Source organism: Nycticebus coucang, chromosome 1 (genome assembly GCF_027406575.1).
Source record: "Nycticebus coucang isolate mNycCou1 chromosome 1, mNycCou1.pri, whole genome shotgun sequence".
NCBI classification, from domain to species: domain Eukaryota; kingdom Metazoa; phylum Chordata; class Mammalia; order Primates; family Lorisidae; genus Nycticebus; species Nycticebus coucang.
This window is the reverse complement of record NC_069780.1, coordinates 77,593,470-77,600,099: the sequence shown is the minus strand read 5'-3', so window position 1 is coordinate 77,600,099 and position 6,630 is coordinate 77,593,470. Positions and strand designations below refer to the sequence as shown.

The 6,630-nt window shown below is 36.7% G+C and overlaps 1 pseudogene across 1 annotated transcript; it reads right to left on the bottom strand.

The window, feature by feature from the left end:
* Positions 1–1,800: 1,800 nt before the first annotated feature.
* On the bottom strand, positions 1,801–2,306 carry LOC128588623 (small ubiquitin-related modifier 2-like; annotated as a pseudogene). Its single transcript, XR_008380806.1, has one exon. The product of XR_008380806.1 is annotated as a small ubiquitin-related modifier 2-like (transcript).
* Between the last annotated feature and the right edge of the window lie 4,324 nt (positions 2,307–6,630).

Genomic DNA, 6,630 nt, shown 5'->3' with positions numbered 1-6,630 from the left:
CAGGCTGGGTTGGAACCGCCAGCTCTGGTGTATGTGGCTGGCACCCTAGCTGCTATGCTACAGGCTCCAAGCCCACTTTATCTCTATATTAGTGTTCTCCAGAGAAATGGAACCAATAGTATACATACTACTACTACTACTACTACTACTGCCATGAGATCAACTTTATTAGCTCCCACAGCTGAATGAGAACATATTTGTCTTTCTGTGCCTGGCTTATTTCAGTGTAACCTAATTCTCTGTACCTTTGATGAATCCCAAACAATAAAAAACAAAACAAAATAAAAGAGTTGGCTATAAATGTGTGGATTCATCTCTGGATTCTCTATTCTGTTCCATTGGACTATGTGTCTGTTTTTATGCCAGTGCCATTCTTTTTTGGTTACTATTGCTTCTTAATGCTTTGAAGTCTGCTGATGTGATGCCTCCATTGCTTTTCCCCCCTCCTTAGGATTGCTTTGGCTATCCCGGGTCTTCTGTGGTTCCATACAAATTTTAGGAGTGTTTTTTCTATTTGCGTGAAGAATGTCATTGGTATTTTGATAAGGATTGCATTGAATCTACAGATCATTTTGGGTAGTATAGACATTTTAACAATATTTTTCCAATCCATGAGGATGGGATATTTTTCTGTTTTTAAATGTCTGTTTCAATTTCTTTCATCAGTGTTTTATAGGTTTCCTTATACAGATCTTTGACTTCTTCCTAGATTAAATTTAATCCTAGGTATTTTACTTTCTTATTGCTATTGTAAATGGAATTTCTTTCTTAATTTCTTTATCAGACTCTTCACTATTGGTATATAGAAACTCTACTGATTTTTGTGCGTTGATTTTGTATCCTGAATTCGATAGTTATTTCTAGATTTTTATGACTATGTCTTTTCTGGCATCTCAAGAATTATATGTGGATGAGAGGAAGCCAGCAGCCATATTTAGTTTACCATCTTTATTTAACTTTTAATTAAAATCATAACTGTATATACATTTATGGGATACAATGTGATGACTTGACATACAATATGGAATGATTAACCATTACCTCACTTATTTTTTGTGGTAAGACATTTATAATTTACTCTTAGTTATTCTGAAATATACCCTTCCATTTGGCACATTAGGTGAGATTCCACCAAATGCCCTGCCTCCTCCCACCAATCGCTCTCCCCCCTCCCCTCCCCTCTCCCTTTTCCCCTTTTCTCCCCTCCCTTTTGCTAGACTATATTTGTGTTTTATTATTTGTATAAGTGTATAAATGTTTATGTGTCAGTTTCATAATAGTATTGAGTACATTGGATTTTTTTTTCCATTCTTGAGATATTTTACTAAAAAGAATATGTTCCAACTCCATCCAGGTAAACATAAGAGATGTAAAGTCTCCATCTTTTTTTTTTTTTTAAACAAGAAGTTTATTTAAACAACAAGACGCTTGACTTAAAGGGAAAACTATCTAGGATTCATTTTTTTTTTAGAGTAATTTATCCCTACTTAGAGACAGATTGCCCTACATGTAACAGCTACGTACAAAAAAGTTATAAAATTGTCTGGTTTTACAATGATAAATGAAAACATTAAAATTCTCCAATTGAACAAGGTATGCAAGGTTTTTCATGTTGTTTTGTTAAAACAGTGAGAGCAAAATAACTTACTGGAATATAAAGATAAGAGCAGATAAGCATGCCACTAATGGAGAAAAGGGGGTATTTTCACAGAACCAATATTTTTCCCCAACCCATCTCCACCTGATGTCAATCAAAACATATCGTTGGCCATTTAGTTTAAAAAAAATGCAATATGCTTGTGCACATACACCAGTTACTTTATGTACAATAAAGGAATAGGGAAGGGGAAAATGAAAAGAATAGAGAAAACTATACTGTAGTAGTCAGGATGTGGTGGAACCAAATTGCAGTTTTCTAATTGAGAATGTCATCTTGGTCTATAATAACAGAGTTCTGGAGTAAAGTAGCAGGTTCCCTTTTTAGTAGACACCTCCTGTCTGCTGTTGGAACACATCAATTGTATCTTCATCCTCCATTTCCAACTGTGCAGGCGTGTCTGTTTCATTGATTGGCTGCCCATCAAATCAGAATCTGATCTGCCTCATTGACAAACCCTGTCGTTCACAATAGGCTTTCATTAGTTTACTAAGTGGTGTATGCCTCTTAATCTTAAACTGCACCACAGAACCATCCTGTCCCGCCACCTTTAAATTTATGTGATCGTTGTTCTCAGTCTTGACTCCTTCATTAGGCTTTTCATCTGCCATGGCGAGTCTCCTCAGCTGCCGCTTCACAAAAGATGTACCAGGTCTGCACTGAACGAGCACACAGGCACCACCAGGAGCGGCAGAAGCAATCTCCATCTTTTTTTATGGCTGAATAGTTCACCATCTTATCTGGACCCAGAAGGCTCTGATATAATGCATGAAACATTCATGAAAATACATTTATGTAAATATAAATACATACTTTAAGGAAAAAAGTATCTCACGTGTATGCGTGTTGATGTGTGTATACATACATATTCATTTATTTCCTTATTTCCTTTATTCTTCCTTTTCATATGTTACATACATTTCAAGAACTCACCAAATTCCAAACATTGTATTAGGCCTTGAGAGAGTCATAAAAATGAACACAATACCATTTTCCCCATCATAATCCAATAAAACAATAAACTACCCAATCTCTGTCTACAAAGATTAAGATGAGTTATAATAACAAATTTATTGATGCCCATAGCTCAGTGGGTAGGGCACCGGCCACATACACCAAGGCTGGCGGGTTTGAACCCAGCCCAGGCCAGCTAAAATCAACAATGACAACTGCAACAACAACAAAAAAATAGCTGGGAATTGTGGCGGGCACCTGTCGTCCCAGCTACTTAGGAGTGGGGGCAAGAGAATCACTTAAGCCCAAGAGTTTGAGGTTGTTGTGACGTAGTGATACTCTGTCTCAAAAAAAAAAAAAAAAGAAAGAAAGAAAGAAAAAGAAAAAAAATTATGGCCACACGCTGTGGCTCACGCCTGTAATACTAACATTCTGGGAGGCTGAGGCGGGTGGATTTCCTGAGCTCACAGGTTTGAGACCAGCCGGAGCCAGAGCGAGACCCCCACCTCTAAAAATAGCCAAGTATTGTGGTGGGGCCTGCAGTCCCAGCTACATTGGAGGCTGAGGCAAGAGAATTGTTCAGCCCAAGAGTTTGAGGTTGCTATGAGATATGACCGAGGGTGACATAGTGAAACTGTCTTCAAAGAAAGAAAGAAAAAAATGTATTCGAGACAAAGTCTCACTTTGTCACCCTGGGTAGAGTGCTGTGACATCATCATAACTCACAGCAACATCTATCTCTTGGGCTCAAGTGATCCTTTTGCCTCACCCTCCCCAATAGCTGGGACTATATGTGCCTATTGCCTCAGCCTCCCAGAGTGCTAAAATTACAGGCATGAGTCACTGCTCCCAGCCTATTAAGAAATTTTTAAAGCAAGGTAATTTAGCTGGGGCTAAGACAGGGAGGATTTAAGAGAAGGTATTTAACCAAAACCCCAATGTGTTTTGTAGATTTTTTAACAGGTCAATATTGGTAAAGAAAATATTTCCTATATAAAAGGAAAATCAGCAATAATACGGAGCTGATGGAGAAAGGCCTATTCGGGGAACAGGAAAATAGTCCATTGGGACCAAAAAGGAGTACCAAAACAAACACATTTTCAGAAGTTATTACAAATTATGCATACCCAGCTACATATGGGGTATTGCCTCCATGCCCTGGGCTGGATATATACATGAAATTTTAAATGGATAAGGTTCATTTTATGTGTAATTTGTATCATTGTTTTATTGTCACAGTATTTCCATGGTAACCAAACCCAAAGACAGGCGCCCTCTTTCTTATTGAATGATTCATGAATAGTTGGTCCATTCTCCCAGGTGATACCTTTAAGACCTTTTATCCAGTTGGCTGGCCAGGTGTGATTGCTGTTTAAAAAGGGAAAAATCCAAACACCCTAAAATTTATATTTAGGTATTCTCTCTAATTATCCTGTTACTGTCATACAAAATATTTAAGTTAACCCAACCCAATTTTCTCTTTAGAAACTAAGCAAACCATTTCCCAGAGCCTTGCACATTTCTTGGTGATTGAGCAATGATTGGGGCTAACCGAATTGTCTTTCTAACCTTTTAATATAAAGCTTATATCTTAAAATCACAAGGCAAATTCTTTCCCTCTTCTTTAAAAGAGACAGATGGCATATATGGACTTTCCTAGTAATGTCTTTTTTCTGTCGTTATTGTCGCTACTAAGGGCTCTGCTGTCATAGTCCCATTTTTTCCTCTGCTCTTAGCCCTTCCTAATATAGTCCAGTGTTTTACTTGAACATATTCTTTGAGTCTCATGGCATCTGAGGGTATGTTTTCTTCTCTCTTCAGATGAGGCACCTACTCTAACTAGTAGTCAGTGACAAAATTTTTCTTAAAAATAGAAAATAGCATTTTCTGAGTCATCCACCCTGCCTTTCATTTTGTCTGTTGTTATACTTTTAAGACTACTTGCCAGTCATCTTTTAGATTTCTCATATATTGCATCCTCTTTGTGCGTTACCATGTACATCTTATACTACATGCTATATCCTCAGTCCTAGGTACTTAGGAAACCTACAGCCAGTTTGAAGACATTACTCTTGAGCATGCAGTGGGAAATTATAATTAAGTTTTTATGTGGAACTTTTAAAAAGGAAAATTTCAACAGAAAATTAGAACCAGTGAATTCTTTATTACACACAGGATTATATTGCATGAATAATTGAAATCCACAGGTTATCCTAATAATATCTGCTTCCCTCTGCACCATTACCCCTTATGTCTAACCAGTTATTCCTACAACAATAATTCACAACTCTGGTCATCCAAAATTCTGAAAGGTTGTCGGATCAAAAAATTCACTGTTGTACTTAGAAAAGGAAATGAATATTGTCAATGAATTAAATATACAGGGCAGAAGCAGTGGCTCATGCCACTCTGGGAAGCAATTTGGGAAGCCAAGGTGGGTGGATTGCTTGAGCTCAGGAGTTTGAGTCCAACCTGAATAAGAGCGGGTCCCCTCCTTTACTAAAAATAGGAAAACTGGAAGCTAAATAAACTTATGCTCAATAATAGCTGGGTTAAAGACGAGATTAAGAAGAAAATTACCAAAGTTTTGGAACAAAATGATAATGAAGACACGAATTATCAGAACCTCTGGGATGCCACAAAGGCAGTCCTAAGAGGGAAATTTATAGCACTGCAAGCCTTCCTCAAGAGAATGGAAACAGAGGAAGTTAACAACTTAATGGGATATCTCAAGCAACTGGAAAAGGAAGAACATTCCAACCTCAAACCCAGCAGAAGAAAAGAAATAACCAAAATTTGAGCGGAATTAAATGAAACTGAAAATAAAACAATTATACAACAGATCAATAAATCAAAACGTTGGTTTTTTGAAAAGGTCAATAAAATAGATAAAACTTTGGCTAACCTAACCAGGAAAAAAAGAGTAAAATCTCTAATTTCATCAATCAGAAATGGCAAAGACAAAATAACAATGGACTCCTCAGAAATTCAAAAAATCCTTAATGACTATTACAAGAAAATTTATTCTCAGAAATATGAAAATCTGAAGGAAATTGAGCAATACTTGGAAGCACACCACGTTCCAAGACTTAGCCAGAATCAAGTGGAAATGATGAATAGGTCTATATCGAGTTCTAAAATAGCATCAACTATAAAAAAAACTCCCTAAAAAAAAAAGCCTGGGACCAGATGGCTTCATGTCAGAATTCTACCAAACCTTTAACGAGAACTAGTATCTATATTACTCAACCTTTTCCAAAGTATCAAAGAAGGAATACTACCCAACACATTCTATGAAGCAAACATCACCTTGATCCCCAAACCAGGAAAAGACCTAACAAGTAAAGAAAATTATGGACCAATATCACTAATGAATATAGATGCAAAAAAAAAATACAAACAGAATCCAGCAACATATCAAACAAATTATACACTATGACCAAGTGGGTTTTATCCCGAGTCTCAGGGCTGGTTCAATATACATAAATCTATAAATGTAATTCAGCACATAAACAAACTAAAAAACAAAGACCATATGATTCTCTCAATTGATGCAGAAAAAGCTTTTGATAATATCTAGCGTCCCTTCATGATCAGAACACTTAAGAAAATTGGTATAGAAGGGACATTTCTTAAACTAATAGAGGCCATCTACGGCAAACCCACAGCCAATATCGTATTGAATGGAGTTAAATTGAAATCATTTCCACTCAGATCAGGAACTAGGCACGGTTGCCCATTGTCTCCATTGCTCTTTAACATTATAATGGAAGTTTTAGCTATCACAATTAGGGAAGAAAAGGCCATCAAGGGTATCCATATAGGGTCAGAAGAAATCAAACTTTTACTCTTCACAGATGATACGATTGTATATCTGGAAAACACCAGGGATTCTACTACAAAACTCATAGAAGTGATTAAGGAACACAGCAGCATCTCAGGTTACAAAATAAACACTCATGAATCAGCCTTTATATATACCAACAATTGTCAACCTGAAAAAGCAGTCAAGGACTCTA